The sequence below is a fragment of the Petaurus breviceps genome, unplaced genomic scaffold (assembly GCF_028583685.1).
Source record: "Petaurus breviceps papuanus isolate PSGF00001 unplaced genomic scaffold, PetGlider_PUasm1.0 176, whole genome shotgun sequence".
NCBI classification, from domain to species: domain Eukaryota; kingdom Metazoa; phylum Chordata; class Mammalia; order Diprotodontia; family Petauridae; genus Petaurus; species Petaurus breviceps.
Window position 1 is genome coordinate 23019326 of NW_027185771.1, and position 19622 is coordinate 23038947.

General features: G+C 36.5%; 1 pseudogene; it reads right to left on the bottom strand.

The window, feature by feature from the left end:
* Nucleotides 1-12609: 12609 nt before the first annotated feature.
* On the bottom strand, nucleotides 12610-14172 carry LOC138159618 (RNA-binding protein FUS pseudogene; annotated as a pseudogene).
* Between the last annotated feature and the right edge of the window lie 5450 nt (nucleotides 14173-19622).

Sequence of the window (19622 nt, forward strand, 5' to 3'; positions counted from 1 at the left end):
CAGGATAGGCAAAGAGGGAGGTCAGTCGACCTGGAATGTAAGAACTGGATTTGAAGCAATCTCAATTCTGCCACTGATCAGTTGTCTATCCCTAGACAATCAATTTAAATTTCTGAGGTGCTGGTTGACTCATTCATAGGAAGAGCCTAATAATACATGCCCTAACTACCACACAAGGTTATCGTGAAGAGCATGCTTTCTCAACTTAAAATACTGTAGAGATTTGTTAATATCATTAAGTGAGAAAAGTCCCCAAAATGTGCTCAGGCCTGTCCTATAATGAGAATCGTTGGCACAAAATTTAAAAGAAAGATTTCTCTGCATTCACTCGATCTTAGGAGGATTATTGGAGCAGAGAGGGGCAAGAAAGGTATTCATTAGTTAAGCCATTGGTCTGGAATTTCTGAGTTTGCCAACTCATGATATGCTCGAGTAATTCACTGATTAATCTTATATTCCCTTCATGCTACAAGCACTTTAGAAGCAAACTTTAATTTTCATTGACTATATATGGTGATAGATTGAAAATGAGGAAACCAAGACATATATGGGAGGTAACTCACAGAGGAGGAGAAAGGTATTTGTGGCAGTATCAAGGTGATATCTCAGAATACTTACTTCCTCTCTATAGACTATCCTCTTTTCCTTCTATACCAATATGCCTTTTTTGCATTTCTACTTCAACTCTACTGAAATACACACACACAAATACACACATATCTAGATAGCTACCTATATGTGTTCACATATGTATCTGCATATGTGTATATGCATCTATAAAAATATATACATACATTTTATATATATACATACATACATACACAGAGATTCTCTCTACATATATACACACATATGTCTGTTTCTGTGTGTGTAGAAACATACACATATGTATTTATAGTTTATATGCATAAACTATAAAAGTGTGCACATATCTCTATATGGTTATACATCTATATTGTTTATATATACACACATGTTCACATAGATACATATATACACACATATAGTTTAAATATTTATATATACACATATATTTACATATACAAACATATATAGATATATACATACATATTTATATACACACATACATACCCAATTATCCACCTGCACATATACATGTCTGTTTATACATATGTGTATGTATATAAGCACGTACATTTAATGTGTTTATATAAAAATATCTGTACACCTGGATGCATCTTTAGGAATATTTTAAGCATATGTATATACATATACACATATACATATGTATACACACATGCACATGCATACATGGAATATCAGATGATAGACATAGCATCTAATTTGTTTTCCTCAAAGTGTATACTTGTACTGACAAAATCCCCAGAGGGAAGCTGGAAGAGGGAAGAACTTCTCTCCTCAGAGATTCAGGGACAAATCTCAATGTCTAGAATTTCTATGAGCCAGTAATCTCAGCAAATAGCAGATGTATTTTTAAATGGTATAATAAGAAAAGTAGGTTCAAATATCTCTCAAAAATCCTGGATACTCTCATTCCCCAATTAATAAATAACCAAAGGATATGAACAGGCAGTTTTCACAGGAAGAAACCAAGGATATTTGTAATCACATGAAAAAATGCTCTAAGTCACTATTAATTAGAGAAATGCAAATTAAAACAATTATGATGTACCGCATCTCCCTGGTCAGATTGGCTAATATGACAAACAGGAAAATGAAAAATGCTGGAGAAGATGTCGGATAATTGGAACACTAATGGAGTTGGTGGAGTTGTGAACTGATCCAACCAGTCTGGAGAGCAATTTGGAACTATGCCCAAAGGGCTATAAAAATGTGAATACCCTTGACCTAGCAATACTATTTCTAGGATTGTAAGCCAAAGAAATCATACATGTGGAAGAATGACACAGATGTACAGAAATATTTATAGCAATTCTTTTTGTGGTAACAAAGAACTGGAAATCAAAGAAATGCCTGTGAATTGGGTAATTGCTAAACAAGTCATGGTATATGAATGCAGTGGAATACTATTGTGCTATAAGAAATGAGGAGCAGGCAGACTTCATTATCACCTGGAGAGGCTTATATAAACTGATACTGAGTTGAGGGGAGCAGAACCAGGAGAACATTGTACACAATTACAGACACATTGTATCTGTGATAACTAACTGTGCTCATTTCAACAATGCAAGGATATAAGAAAACTCCAAAGAACTTATGATGGAAAATGCTATCCACATCCAGAGAAAGATTTACAGAGTCTGAATACAGACTGAAGAAAACTACTTGTTCTCTCTGTGTTTTGTTTTGTTCCTTCTTTCTCATTGTTCATTCCATTGGTTATAATCCTTCTTTACAATCTGACTAAAGCTTAATGTGAAGGTATTTCTAGAACTTGAATTGCATGCTGACATGGGGGAGGGTTAGGGGGAAGAGAGGGAGGGTGAGAAAATTTGGAATTCAAGGGATTAGGGAACTGAATTTTGTAAAGTAAAGCAAATAAATTAATCAATTAAAAAAAACTACTGGATACTCTCCCTAAATGAAAGAACATCTGTAGGGGAGAGTGAGCAATAAATTAAAGTGTAAATTTCTTAGAGTATAAGCAATTAAAGAAAGGGAAACTTACAGAGCACATGGGTCAAAGGTTACCTCTCTAATCTTGGTCCTGTGGAAAAAACTTTTATTTTTTTTACCCATGTGGAGTCCTCATGAAGTTTACTGCAAAATGTAGCATTGGTGAAGGACAATCCAAAGCATTTCTGCTAGCTAGATGAATATATTGAGAGACTGCACTTATCTGCTTCTGGGATAGACAGTCAGCTACCATAATTCAATTATTCCATTCTTGCAGTGCTCACAATTTTGCTCCCTGGGCATGTTCGCCTCAAAAGTATTTCTCAGTATTTTGAAACTATTGTAGCTACTACTATCAGCATAAATGGATTCTCGTAGGATGTCAGAAACCATAACATCTTCTCAACTTAAATGTATCATCCATGTAGGGTAGGGAGACATAGGACAAAGAAAAATATCTCCTTCCCTTCAAATGATTTCCTCTCAGACACTTGGTGGGAAGGACTTCATTATTTCACTATATACTGCTGTTCTGTGTGACTAGAAAGTGGCTTGTCCTTTTGTACATTGGTTCAAAATTAGTCTAATTATTTTGACTAATCATAAATTTTCTCTTTGGAGTATCATATTTCTTCATGCAAAGGTCAAAATGTTTTAATCTTCACAGATTACAGATTTATTTACTCCTAGATTAAAATTTTGATTGATTCAGGTGAGCTTTTTTGACCTTTTATAATTGCTGAAGGTTCAAGCACCTCAAATGAATCAACAAATCACTTAGTGATATTGAAGATGATATAATGATGATGAAGTTTTTTGATGGTATTTTTTAATCAGATCATTGAATTGCTTCATTCATTGCTTCTGATTGTTGGGTATGTTTTCATATAAATTTATGGAAAGATCTATTGGAGGAGAGACTTTACTGAAGGTGGCATTGTGTTATACTAATTCTTTTTACATATTCAACTATTAAAATATATTATTACCTTATATTCTGAAACTCTTTTCATCAATGTGTCCTTATTGCTTACTGATTGTTTTGGTTCATATAAAGGACTGTCTCAACCCAAGGATAATTGGGAAAAATAGGATAGATTCCCCCATCTTCCTGAGGAAAACTTATAGACATTCTTAGAATACATGAGGGAGGGGAGGAAGATGTTTTCCAGTTGGATAAGAGACCTGGAACAAGCTAGAAGTTACTCATAAGATTATAATTAGAACTTTCTCTGGTACCCTGAAACACATAGCACACTTATTTTTTTAAGGGTCCATGTTTCATATAGGATTATCCAAAAGGAGTAATGGAATTATGTCATGTATGCATATTCAACTCTTTGAAACAGACTTGCCATCTAAACACTATCACCACCCTCCTGACTTCTTGCTGAAGTCCTTCTCTTTTAAAGCCAGGTTACTATCAACTTCAATTGCCACATTGCTGATGAAGCATTCTTTACTCCCCAAGATGGAAGTGATCCCTCTTTTACAGGATGTCTTGGGCACTCTTTTTGACCTTCCCTAACTATTCATCTTTAGTTCAAAATTGCCTCATCATTAGTTGTTCATAGGTCTCTATTTCATGAGGAGACAGGCTTTTTAAAAATAATTTATTTAATTCTGAACTTAAGAAATAAAAAAGAAACATTTTAATGACATAATACAATAGGAAAAAAGTGATTACTGCAATGAAATGGTGAATCGACTATGTACTACTTGCTATTCCTTCACCCCATTTCTAACCTATTTTTGGATGTTTTTTTTTCCTCTGCACATAACACATGTTTAATAGCTATAGTCTTTTTATCTCTACCTCTTTCTATTTTCTTTCTTTTTTTCTTTCTTTCTTTCTTTCTTTCTTTCTTTCTTTCTTTCTTTCTTTCTTTCTTTCTTTCTTTCTTTCTTTCTTTCTTTCCTTCTTTCTTTCTTTCCTCTCTCTCTCTCTCTCTTCTCTCTCTCTTCTCTCTCTCTCTCTCTCTCTCTCTCTCTCTCTCTCTCTCTCTCTCTCTCTCTCTCGATTTATCTCATCTGAGTGTTCTATCTGTCTCTCTCTCCTTCTAGACTGTAAACCCCTTGAGGTAATAGATCATGTCAGTATTCACATTTGTTTATAAAGGTCTCATACATAATACATGATTTGAATTTGTTTAATCATCTTTCATTATCCTTAACAGTAATTCACATATGAAAACCTCATAAAACAACAATATTAGTAGAGATGGTATCTTTCCTGAATTTTCATTTATTCCATCATCTGGCATATATATATATATATACATATATATATATATATATATATATATATACATATTCCAAATACAATAGGTGTTTAATGAGTATTTTGTTGAATTCAGCTTCCTCACTTTACCTATGCAAGAATTGAAATATGCAGAGAAGAAATAACTTAACCAGCATCACACAAGCAGTAGACTTGACATTCAGACTCAAGTACTCTGTTGCTAAATCCAATATTCCTTCCACAAAATCATGTGGAAGAAAGAAAAAAAGAAAGAATACAAGTATTTATTAAAATAAGAAAAGAAAAGAAAAACAACCTTATATTGTGCCAGGCACTATGCTAAGCACTAGTGATACCAATACAAGCAGAAAAAATATATATAGTCCCGGTCTTCAATAAACTTACTTTCTGATGGGGAAAGACAATATACAAAATGCAGCTGAAAACCAGGAAGTATGAGGAGGAAGGTAACAAGAACAGAAGCAGTGTTTTGAAGTCCAAAAATTAGATAGAGAGACAAAAGGAAAATTAAGGAACATAGTCTAGGTTCTTCCACAAAATGAAGCTTCCATTGCCCAAGAATGCAAGAATAGCAAGGTAGCCCTCATGAAAGAATCATCCATTGTGTATAGTCTGCAGAAGTGGGAGATTGTTCCAAGACAAGGAGGCCTCAATTACTGAGTGAAGTTTCAGCATGAGCCAACAGCAGGGAAGGCATAGTTACAAGGTCTAGAAAATGAGAACCAGAGCCAAGGGGATGAGGAAAGATGCGGATTAACAAAACACTTATTTTGATTAACAGTGAACCTGATCATTAAGATGAATTCACATTACATGAAGACATTTTTTTTCTCCACTATAGAAATAGAGAAATCTTTATCTTCCCTAACACATCGTATTCCCTTTCAGCAATAATGGTTCATGGAATGTCTTAGTTGGAAAGTACCCTCAAATACATCTTATCTGTAGAAATAACCTTATAGAATACAAAACTGAGACCCAAATAAGTTTCTATGCTACCTATGTGATTCTGGAGCAAATCATTTAAACTCTTGATGTTCTGGGCAATTGTAAGAGTATAAGTTGAAACATTAGTTCCAAACTGAACTGGTAAGTCTTCCTCATCTAAAATTTCCCTAAACCAATAAAATAGCAGCTCTAGTTTCTATAACTATCCCTATTTTTCTGAAGACGAAATTCATTCTCAAAGACAAAAAACAACTTGTTTAATTTCACATGAATAACAACTCACATTTCTATACTTCTCTAATGCTTAAAAATGAAAATAATAGATCCCCCACAAGTGAGTTAGTAAAACATTATTATTCTCACTTTAAAGAATAGAAAATTGAGGAGTATTGAAGTTTCATAACCTGGCAAAATTTATGTAAGTAGTAAGTATCAAAGGCAACATTTGAACTTACATCCAAATGTCATAGTCTTTCCACAATATTATCCTAGGATGCAGAGTAAGGGAAAAGGGAAAGGCTTTAGAATGAAATGTGAATGCCAAATTAAGGAAATAGGAGAGGAAGAAGGAACTAATAATAGGAAGGAGGAGGAAAGGATATAAAGGGAAGATGCAAAGTTATTGTACTAGGTATGCAGGGGCCCAATCACTCACTCCAGGGATAGTCTTTGAAAGGAAGGAAAATGGGTAGCAAATATTCATATCCACAATAGATCTTTTCTTCCAATGATTTCTTACACTTTTTTTGAGTGAGAAAGATGTATGTGTATATGTATGTATGTATGATTCTCTGTCCTATTTAGAAAACTGTAGATCCCCTAATTTTGAATAATAAGCACAGGGCCATGGCAGCTGGTTCATATTACAATGCATTTCCTAGCTTAGTGGAGTATTGAAATTTGCAACCTTCTCATTAAAATGTAAATGTATTCTGCTTTTTAATGTTTATTGCATAATCCATGAATTCTGAATCATTTTAATTAGTTTGGGAACTTCATAGTTTTTGATTGGTTGATTACTCTAATGGGCCATCATCTTTCCATAATAATATCAGAGGTCAAGCATACACACACACACACACACGCACACACACACAAAGAAAATTCCTAAAATGTGAATTAATTAAAACACTCCTGTTTCTCCATTTTTTTTGCTTACCTCTTGGCTATTAAATACATTTGATTCACACACTATTTACTTGAAGACAAGAGAAAAAATAAAAAGGTCAATATATTGCATAGCCCTGATTACTGGGATTGTAACTATAAATACAGTAGTATAGTGTGCTTGAAAGAAAGGAGGAGACTGTTAATGTGTGTGGCAGCAGACTATAGGAGGAAGGAAGGAAACTGCTTCATGCCATGAGGTTTCTACATCTCTAAGGAAGTTCCCTCTTCTACAAAGTACAGTGAAGTTTTCTGTGCTTACAGTGAATGGGTGAGAGGGTTATAGGTTGAAACTATGATCACTGAGGTTGTGGGTGGACAGGGAGGAGTTCATGTGAGTTGGCCAACCAGGGTGGACAAAATAGGTCTAAAATCAGTACTGATAGTGCTCTCAAATTTTGGGCATGCCGGGAGAGGCCCAATCCAACTCCTTTATTCTTAGTCATAATTTATTATGATTTTATAAAATATAAGTGCTGAAAAGGAAATGAAAGATTACAACCAAGCTATAAATTGAAAAATATTTATTAAGCACTATCTACCAGGCATCGTACTAAACACAGCATTCTTTTCACTGACTGTTACCTAAACCTCCTGGTTTTCCTAATCACCTTCAGGAGTAAGCTCATCCCTGGCCTGCAGAATGTAGGGGAACCAAGTGACCACTCAGAGAGTAATCACTCTTGCTTTGACCTGCTTGGATCTGGATTGCATTCTTTTGTAGTGGTTCTGGGATACGTGACTAGTGAGCCAGAGCTTGTGGCATCTGTAGAGAGAGCACCCTCCTATTACCTCCAGTAGCTTGCAAAACCCCCAGCAAGTTGGGACAAAGCTTTCTCCATTCCGATAGCAGAGTTCTACCTTGACAAAGAGCTCAAAAGTCAAGTAATTAACTGGCAACATGAGCAAGCAGAGGAAACACAATACAAACATAGACTACTTTTTTGGGGAACAAAAACGATCAAAGCATGGAGCAGAAGGAAGAAAACAAAGTCCTAACTCCTGCACCAATATCTACCAAGAAATAAATGAATTGGTTACAGGTGATGGAGGAGTTCAAGAAGGATTTTGGAAACCAAGTAAGAGAAGTGGAGGAAAAATTGGGAAGAGAAATGAGAATGATGCAAGAAAATCATGAAAAGCAAGTCAACAGCCTACTAAAGGAGACCCAAAAATACATTGAAGAGAATAACACCTTAAAAAATAGACTAACTCAAATGGAAAAAGAGGCCCCAAAAGGCAGTGAGGAGAAGAATGCCTTAAAAAGTCTAATTTGGCGGATGGAAAAAGAATTCCTAAAACTCACTGAAGAGAAAAATTCCTTTAAAATTAGACTGGAGCAAATGAAAACTAATGACTTTATGAGAAATCAAAATACTATAAAACAGATCCAAAAAATGAAAAAAAAAATAGAAGGCAATGTGAAATACCTCATTGGAAAAACCAGTCATCTGGAAAATAGATCCACGAGAGAGAATTTAAAAATTATTGAACTACCTGAAAGCCAAGATCCAAAAAAGAGCCTAGAAATCATCCTTCAAGAAATTATCAAGGAAAATTGCCCTGATATTCTAGAACCAGAGGGCAAAATAGAAATGGAAAGAATTCACCTCTTGAAAAAGATCCCAAAAAGAAAAATACTAAGAATATTATAGCCATATTCCAGTGTTCCCAGGTCAAGGAGAAAATACTGCAAACACGAAGAAACAATTTGAGAATTGTGGAAACACAATCAGGATAACACAAGACCTAGCATCTTCTACATTAAGGGATTGAAAAGGCTTAGAATATGATACTTGCAGTTCAAATGAGCTAGGATTAAAACTAAGAATCACCTACCCAGAAAAAAATTGAGTATAATGCTTCAGGGAAAAATATGGTCACTCAATGAAATAGAGAATTTCCAAGCATTCTTGATGAAACAACCAAAGCTGAACTGAAAATCTGACTTTCTAATATAAGAAGCAAGAAAAGCATGAGAAGGTGTACTGTAATTGCCAAGGAAAGGCAACTTCCCAAGGTTCAAAATACCAGCATAGGTGCTCTCCATTTTATTCAGTGACCAACCAAGAACAGAGAAGATCAAAACATGACATCATTCCAAAATACAGCATTTACTAAGTGTGATTAAATAATCTCCAAGGACTACCCCACCCCAGGACCTTCTAATCATTCAATCAATTACAAAGTCCCTGGTCTAAATACTTCTCCACCCCTAGGCTATACCTTTATTTGTCAATCACAGAGCACAAAAAGGTCAAAAGTTCCCCACCCCTGGATCTCAATTGAATCTACCCCAGAGTTACATCAAGTTTAAACACAGCACTTAATACCCAAATGGAGGTCTTTTCTTCAACTTGACATGAGGCAAGTTCTCAGCAATCTTAGTTCCTGGGGAGACAAGGCTTAGCAAGGCCACAAGATACATTGCCAGTCCCTCCATTAATTCATCCTCTGTCTGTAGAACAGTCCTAGAACCCCTGAAAACATTAGCAAAACCCTTTCCTAGGATTTCTGTAAACATACAACAAGAAAATCCTTCTTCAGGGCTTCTGAACCAACAGAAAGGTTCCCAGACCCCTGCAACAACAGCACTGTCCTTCACCAGTGGACAGTATCCACTCTCTGTCTGCAGGACAGTCTCAGGGCTTCTTAACCAAAAGCCGGGTTCCAGGACTTCTTCAACAACAGGACTGTCTTTCACCAGTGGACAAATCTGGCAAAAGAACATCAAAACAGGCAGACAAAGTACCAGCAAAACAGCCATGTCTCCTCAGTCCTTGGCAGCTCAGGGGGCAGGTCTCAAAAGTCCAGGGCAATTCAAAGCGGCCACCAGCAATTCTCTTAGTCTCTCTCCCTGCCTCCACGTGGGTGCTACTTCCAAAAAAGGTCTTCTGCCTCTCTCTTGTCTCTCCAAATCTAAGTCACCAGCTCCTCCCAGTTCAGGACTTTCTTTTCATATCAACAAGTCCATCCCACAGGTGGGATTAACAAGCTCTGGGTTTTAACACAATCAATTTGAAAACCAAGCCCAATACAGGGGAATCTCCACATTCCATTACTATCACAGGTTAAAAGGGAAAAGAAATCATAAGAAACTTATTAAAGTTGAATTATTTACATTCTTATATGGAAAAATGATAATGGTAACTCAGACTTTTTTCAGCACGAGGATAGTTGAAGGGAATATGTGTGTGTTTACACATATATATGTATTATAGTAGGATACATCTGTGTATAAATATATATGTGAGTGTGTGCATATGTATGTACATGTATACATAGACAGAGGGCACAGGATGAGTTGAATATGAAGGGATGATATGTAAAAAAATAAAATTAAGAGGCGAGAGAGAAATATATTTGGAGGAGAAAGGAAGAGATAAATTAGGGTAAATTATCTCATAAAAAGAGGCAATAGAAAACTGTTACAATGGAACCGAAGAGCAGGAAGGTGAAAGGGAATGGTTCAACCTTACTCTCATTGAATTTGGCTTAAGGAGGGAATAATATATACACTCAATTGGGTATGTTACCCTACAGAAAACAGAGGGGAAGGGGATAAGTGGGGGGATGATAGAAGGAAGGGCAGATTGGGGCAGAGGGTAGTTAGAAGCAAACACTTTTGAAAACGGACAAGGTCAAAGGACAATATAGAATAAGTGGGGGGCAGGATAGGATAGAGGGAATTATAGTTAGTCATTAACAATATAACTACTATAAAAGGATTTTGCATAACTACATACGTACAACCTATATTGAATTGCATATCTTCCCAGTGGGGATGAATGAGAAAGGAAGAAAGGGAAAAATTCTGGAACTCAAAGGTTTAAAAACAAATGTTTAAAAAATTATTTTTTACATGCAACTAGGAAATAAGATATACAGGCACTGGGGTATAGAAATCCATCTTGCCCTACTAGAAATTTAGGGGGAAGTATTGGGGAGGATATAAGAGAGAAAACATTAGGGGAAGGGGTGTTCCATAGGCTAGGTATTTTGGGGTGAAGGGGGAGGGGAAAGATGAGGGAAAAAATGTAACTCAAAATCTTGTGGAAATGAATGTTGAAAACTAAAACTAAATAAATAAATTGAAAAAAAAGAGGAAGCTCAAATACTAGTTTCTGTTGAAGTCTTCCTTAGTCTTGCCTACTATTAATCTTTTCCCTTTGTTATTACCTTTCCTTTTTTGTTTAATTATTTACTTGCTCCTTCCCTTTCCCTATAGCCATAACTCCCTGAACATTCACTTGTCATTCCCAAGATAAAATGATCCAACAGTTGTCCAATTATGAAACCCTTCATCCCATTAGGGTCCAGTTATTGCTTACTAAAAGAACACATCTATATATTGTATAACCATAATGACAAAATGTTAGTAACATTTTTAATTTATCAGCAGGTCTACAATAAAAAGCACTAATATTAATGCTCAGACTGAAAGCTGCCACTGAGAAATGGCTCAAGCTTAGGTATAACTGTGAAGAGAGTAAAGAACCACTCTGTTCCTGGTCCTTAGTTGCACCTGTTTCTAAGCTCTGCTGAAACATGATGCTCTGACAGTTTAAGAGTGAGGAAGTAGGAAGAAAAGACTCTCCCTCCCACATTTTTATGAGGACAACTTTCTCAGTTCAAAGGACAGACAGTTCCATGAGGGACTGCACAAACAGACAGAGCCCTCCAAGAGTTCAGAGAGGGGAAGAGACAATTCTTCATACCCATCCCAAGTGCTACAGACCTCCCTTAGTCCTGGGACATGAAGAGGAAAGAGATTTTGTTGTCCTTATTTCCTGCCTTATCTAATGCTCAAAAAGGAAACAAAAAACCCTGACAAAAATGGGAAAGACAGGGGAGGAACAAATAAACTCTTCTAATCCACTTATGTAATCTAGATCTCTCAACTCCTCCCTGCACACACGCTGCCACCACCATACAATTTAGCTGGGCCAAAGCACAAGTCTTAAAGAGTAAAGGAATATATCTCATCTTAGTTGTAAAGAAATTTCTGGTCTTGACCAAATGGCCTAAAAATTGTCTCCCAATTTGATAGCTTATGTGATTAACCCAATATGTGCACAAAACCATAATTTAGAACCTTATAAAAAGCCTTTAGAGGTCTGAAACTATAGCTAGGAAGATAGGGTCTAAAGCAAATGGTTTTGAGATGAGGAATTAAAGTTGTTTCTAAAGAAATACCTATTTTCCTCTTTTTTTTTTTTTACACAATTGGGGTTAACTTGCTCAAGGTTACACTGCCAGGTGTTTCTGGGTGGGTGCTAAGTGTCTGAGCCCAGATTCGATCCCCAGATCATCCCGACACTGGGGCCAGTGCTCTTACCAGCTGTGCTACCTGGCCACCCCGCTATTTTCCTCTTAAAGGACAGTCTAGAATCCATGGTGCAGTATCTGATTTTCTGCCTCAGATACTTACCCAGCTCAGAAGGCTAACTAAGAGATCAAGAAATTGATAGGGAGTGTCTACTCCTCTCTTTCAGGAGAGGAACAATAATTTCATAACAAAAACAATGGCATTTAGTGGGAGCTGGGGGCATAGTTACAATTATAAAGTCCAATACAAAACAAGGATGGGAGACTGGGTGGGAAGGTTAGAAAATAGAGGGACCAACAGTAGGGTATGGAAGAAAAGATGGTCTAGAGATGCCTGAGCCAGGCTAATATGGCCTTTCTCATCTGTCTTGTCTGTGTTCACCTGTTGAGTCCATCTTGCTAGGTACAAAGTCAGCTCTGTCCCTGCCACCCCAGCCCCCTTGGAACATCCCACGGTCCCCACCTCTGCCTTGGTACCCTCCACTGTCATAGCCACCCCTGCCACCTCTCTGATCTTCTCCAAAATTACCCCTCTTATAAGAGCCTATAGGAACCCCTCCAGCTTCATTAGGTTTAGGTGCCTTACATTGGTTACACTCGTTCCTCCAAGAAAAGTTCATATTCTCACATATGGAATTAGAACACTTCCAATCTCCAGTTCGCTGCTGCCCTCCACCACCACCCCTTCCACTAGGGAATCCTTGGCTACCACCACCACTGCAACCACCTCCAAAGCCTCCATGGTCCATGGGTCCTCCACGTCCTCAACCACCTCGGCCATTGCCACCTCCTCTGTTAAAGTCTGCTCTTTGAGTAGCAAAAGAGACCTTTTGGGGTTTCCAGAAAAATCTTTGCCATCAAACCAATCAATGGCTGCCTTGGCAGAGGGGGGATCATCGAATGATACTGTAGCTTCTCCTTTTAGTTTTCCTATGTCTCTGTCTGTGTACAAGGTGATCATAGGCTGCCCTGTCTTCTTAAAAGTCTTAATAATGCCAATTTGCTTGAAGTAATCTGCCACACACTCAATGGTACCATTTTCATCCAAGCATTGGACGAAGATAGTATTATTATCAGAATTATCCTGTTCATAGTCATGGCATGATCCTTGGTCCCTGGGCAAACCAAATTTATTGAAGCCACTATGGTGATTTCTACCCATGTCACCTCTGCTTCCACAGCCACCTCCATGACCTCTGGGCTCATAGCCACCACTGCTACAGTTGTAGTCCCCACCACTGCTGCCGCTGCTGCTGCCACCCCATCCTCTTCCACCTTGGTCCTGCTGGCCACTCCCATAGATTCTGCTGCTACCACCTCCAATCTGGTCCTGGTTGCCATAGCCATGACCACTTCCACTACTCATAGATGACTGATCTTGGCCATAGCTACTACCCCCACCACCCTCCCCCCTCCCCACTGCTGCTGTTATACTGGTTCTGCTGGACATGTCCCTGAGGTGCATTGTAGGAGCTTTGCTGCTGTCCATAAGAGCTTTGTTCTCCACCATAGCCAGACTTCTGAACATAGGCTCTGCTCTGGGGCTGCCCATAGCTACTGCTCTGAGAGCTACTACCATAGCTCCCTGAAGTGCTGCTAGGGGCTGGCTGCTAGCTGTAGCCAGGATAGGATGTTTGCTGACCATAAGAATGTTGGGAACTCTGGCTGCTGCCATAGCCACTTGTAGAACCATATCCTTGGGGAGCTGACTGAGTACCATAGCCTGTGTTTTGTTGTCCATAGGAGGAGCCATAGCTACTCTGACCATAGCCTGAGGTATCAGCTGATTGTCCGTAACTACTGTAGCTCTGTTGGCCATAGGGCTGTTGGGAATATCCTTGTCCAGGATGGGTAGGGTGAACCCCATTGCTTTTTGTGGCCTTCTGAGAATACTTTTCGAAGGTCATGTCCACACACACATACACCGTCTGCCAAGAAGAAGAAAATAAAAGGCAGCCGACCGCCAATGCCTCGAGGACTGAAGATGTTATTACCTTTCAACTTCACTATCTCTGTTGCATGTATACAGTTATTTTCATGTAGTTTTTCCCATTATAATATGAGCTTCTTGAGAGCAAGGACTGTGTTTTTGCCTTTTTTGTACCTTCTGTGCTTAGCACAGTGGATACAATATACCAAGCAGTTAATAAAAGGTTATTGACTTACTGAATTTCTGACTAATTTTATCACACACATCCCTTGCCTATTTTATAAAGAATTAAATAGAGGATCTAACTTTCATTTTTCTCTCTTTTACCACAGATGTTAGGATAAAGAGGCTTGCAACTGAGCACAACTTGTCACTGGGCAAAAGCTCCATTTAAGGAACCATAATATCCTACTTCTATGCTATGGTCCTATGGCATAGCATCACTTAAGTATAGCTAGATGAAGTAGAAAGGAAATTTAATTTGAAGTGTGAGAATCAGGGTTCAAATCTCCTGTTAACATTGGTCAAGTAATTTCTCTCTGAGCTTCTGAAAGCTTAAAAATGAGGAAATTGTATTTAATGGGGTCAAAGGAATCTTCTACTTTCAAATGTATAAAAGTAATACTTTCTAGATCCAAAAATGATGATCTTGCAGACAATTAAGAGTTCTGGAGATGGTATTTTGCAGTGCCCTGAAGCTTTTTACATATCAGTTAAATTATTGATTTGTCTTAAAGTTCCAAAGAAATGTGTGACCCTGAACAAGTCATTTATTAGCTGAATCTCAATTTCCTCATCTGTAATATGACATTTGAATTAATAACCTCACTAGCTCCATGAACTGATGACCCTATTGGTAATTTTGGTCCCCTGAAGAATATCACTTCCTGACAAGTCTTTTTTTTTTTTCTTGTTGGTCCTCTATTTCCTCCTCTACAAAATGAGAGCATTGGATTGGTTGATCTCCATGATCCTTTCCAACTTAGAACACTGAAGTTTTGTTTCATTTCTTCCTTGATTCAATCTGTTAGGAACTCCTTGCAATACTAATTAGATGGAACATACTCCTCTACCAATATTGTTGTTGCAAACATGTGCAAGAAATTGCCAACTTGTTCTGAAGATCACTAACAAGGAATCGATACTTAGTGAAATAATTTAACAGATATATATACATACACACACACACATACATTTGCATTTGAAGATTAACTTTGTTGTTTATCTCTTGGTATGAAATTAGTTTTGCTGAAGGCCTACTATACAGTGAACACCTCAGGGAAATAAAGTGGTACATTTTTCATTGTCTTCAAATCTATTTTCTGCTTGAGTGAAGTCAGCACTAAATTTAAAGTAGGAAAACTATGCACTTATAGAACTCCCAACCTAAGAAACTTGTCAAGAAGGTCTATTTTTTGTTCCTTTAATTCTTATTTATAAATTGTTCAAATTCATAGTCTTGACTATGAATTGACTTGATTATTTGTTTACCAGGAACTGTGCTTAAAGTCACATGCCTGTCCAATTAAAAACAAAAAACAAAGAAAACAACAACAGCAAAAAAAACCCTGTAAAATTTACAATATTTATTTGGCAAGTGATATGTGAAGGGCCAGGTATGAAGAAGCAGGATGATTTAATGGAAAGAATAGTAAAACAGGAGGCAGAGTATTTAATTTGAAATCCTGACTCTATTACTTATCCTATAGAACTAGGAAAGCTATCTCCCTTTCTCCCTCAAGCATTCCCCTCTTCCTAACTTCCCAAATTATGTTACTATTATGGATACTAATATCATCCAAATCACACAGGCTCACAACCTCAATGTCATACTTTTAACTTCTCACTCACTCTATTCTTACGTATCCAATTTCTTGCCAAGATGCGTTGATTTTACTTTTGTAACATCTCTCTTCTAAAATGTCTACCATCATGGTTCAGCTCTTTATCTTACATATGCACCATTGCAATAACCTGCTGACTGGTGTCACTGACACAAGTCTCTCCCCAATTCAGTCTGTTCTTCACTCAGCAAAATGATCACTATATCACTCCTCCTCCCACCCACAAACACACATATACAAAAGCTCCCTATTCTGACCTAGATCAAATATAAAACCATATTGTTTGGGGCCAAAGCCCTTCATTACATATTCCATTGTAATCCATGCTGCAGATTTTCTTATGATACCTTACACATCACCTCAAAGTATGCATATGCACTTTTTATATGTACATTTATAAGAATTTTCTCTCCCTTTAAACTTCAAATATCATGCAGTCCAGGCCAATGTTGAAAGCTTTACCCTGGGGATATGGAAAAATAAGGCAGACATAGATGAGGGAAAATTTGCTCAGGAATTTTAAAAGAAAATATCAAGAATTTCACTGTTCACTCCAGAAGAAGCCCCAAACAGTTCTCTTCAGCACCTATTTTCCCAAAGAAGCAGTTATGTAATTGTTGAGTGGGGGATTGACATTTAATAAACACTTTCTGGAGAATCTAGATCTTTTTTAATTTGTTTGCTATTTTTAGTAATTCAGGATTCCAAAGAGAGAATTTTTATGCCCTTGTTTCAAGTTGCTAGAATCAGCTGCTGCCTTCAGCTTCCATATTTCAACAGTTCTGCTTCTCTGATCACGATAACATAGCAAATATTTCAAGTTTCATAAAATGTATTATTTCTATTCATGATTTGGAGATATGCTTAGGATAGGAAAATGACCTCTGAATTCATTGATAGAGAAAGTTTCCAGAGAGGAAGCTTTTGCTACTAATGCAAAGTGACACCTTTTTTCCCCCACTTTTACACTTAGAGGTACCTTAATCACCTTAAAGAGAAGGCTGTGGAAACAAAATGTTTCTTAAAGGTGTCCCGTTGCAAAGAAAAAGACTATTTAGATTGAGAGGTAAGTTCAAGGGTTGGAACTGAACTTTTGGACATTTGGCAGCAGAAAGAACTGTGGCATTGAAGCAGAAGAAACAAGGAGACATTTGAGCCTAATAGCAACAAAGTGAAAGGAAATGAGGATCAGAACAGGGTCACAAGTAAGATATTTGCATAAAGGGCTCTATAAACATACCTGACTAGCAGACATGCACTACCTGTGCTCCTTGATATTTCCTCTAATGGGGAATCTCAAAAGTTATCATTATTCCATGATTGGAAAACAAGTTAAACAAGCTTTTCTTTATAATAATTTAACCTCTGCCTGACTAATTTTCTTCTAATTCTGTTTCCTGTGGTCAAGAAATAGCCTAAGCTAAGTGTAGGGAAACTGACTTCAAGGTCACATGTGACCCTCTAGGTCTTCAAGTGTGGTCCTTAAACTGAATCCAAACCTCACAGAAAAAAATCCCCTTAAGATAATAATTTGTTCTGTAAAACTTGGACTCAGTCAAAAGGCTGCACCCAAGGACCTTAGAAGACCACATGATCTAAACCTTGATCTAAGCTTTTAATCATATAACAAATACTTGAAGATAATGAATGTGGTACTATAATCCTAGACTTCAATTTTGTGAGACAAAATATTCCCTGTACTTCTAATTGTAGTTTTATAACATGGTTTCAAGTTCCTTCACTATGATCCCTTCTCTGCTATGGATGTATGCCAGTTTAGAAATATCTCCCCAAAAATGTTTGGCATGCTATCCTTCATTTTTTATCTTGCCAAGGCATAAAGAATCAGGAACATATCACCCTTTTCTAGGAATTAGGTTTATTCCTGTAACCAGATAAGTCAGGCAATTTGGGTCCATGAAGTAACTGGTGGCACCAAATAATGCTTCTATAAGCACCACAAATATCAAACCATAGACTCAGATTTCAGTCCAATATCTATGTCTGATTACAAATATTGCTATTGAAATGTGTATGGCTGTTTTTTGTATTTCCTATCACAGTAATTGCCCAATATCCTTTGATTGGCACTATCTTGAGTCACCTCATGTGACAAAAAACTAATAAAAGAGAGAAAAACAAAAAGAAGTTCAGCAAAACTAACCAACATCAATAAAATGCAAGAGTTTTAATTGTGTTTTACGCTTATTGTCCTCCATCTCTACAAAAGAGATCTACACTTTCTCAGGGTTGAGATAGATTATTATAATTTCAAATTGTATACTTTGAGTCATTGTTTTTTGATTTGGATCATTGGAGTTAATGTGAATTTTGTTTTACTCATTCTTATTACTTCTCTTTAAATCAGTTAATATATCTTCTCTTGTCTCTTTATATTTTTCAGGCTCATATGATCTTATACTGAAGTAAAAATTGCAAAGCATTCATATATTAAAACAGATACAAGCATTCCACAGTTGATAGATATCTATTTACAGATATTTTATTTTGGACTTTAACATAACAATATATTGCATTAAATTATATTATATCATGTTTTCATATTATAACATGCATTATATCATATCACACCTCATAACATCAGATTATCATATATTATACTCTGTTACAATACAGAGAACTGTTATGTACTATCATATTATTTTACATCATACATAATGTATTGTGGGGGGGATAAAGGAGAGACCTGAATTTACTATTTAGCATTCTTACATAGTTTTTTTTCCTAGAAGTTCATTATCTAGTTACTTTCTGCTCTTACAAAGCTATTACCAGAGAATTTTGCAATCAATTAAAAAAGCATTTTAAGGACTTTTTATATGCCAGTTACTGTATTAAGCTTTTGTGATACAAACACAAGCAAATGAGTTTCCTTTTTAAATGACAAGAATAGGTAAACAACAAAATACGAAACATTTTTGATGGTGGCTCTTATCAACTTGTCAGATGGATGGCTCATGTCAAACAAGAAAACTGACACTGGGAAATATGAGTATCTCTTTCAAAAGTAGTGTGATATTGTGAAAAGGCTGTCATAACCTGGGTTGTCAGGTCTGAATTCAAGTTTTAACTTTGTATATATACTGTATTATATTGGATAAATATGAGTTTCAATATTCTCCTCTACATAAATGAGACTAATAATATTTGTACTACTGACGTTTGGAGTTACTAATTGGGGAAATGAAATCATGTAGAAAAGGTACCTAATAAAATGCTATCAAAATATGATCAATATCATAAATTGGAAATATCACTTGAAATTGGAATAAGAATCAGTCAACAAACATTTATTAAGCACCTACTATATGCCAGACGCTATGATAAACAATAGGGATATAAAAAAGGCAAATGTTAGACTTTGACGTCAAGGAGTTTACAATTTAATGGAGGAAAACAACATATATATATATATATATATATGTACATATATATATATATACATATATATATATAAAATCAAATGCTTTATTAATTCTAGTTTACATCATTCATTTCTGCAAAATTTTGAGTTATAAGTTTTCTTCCCATTTTTCCCCTACCCACCCTATAGCTATCCCAC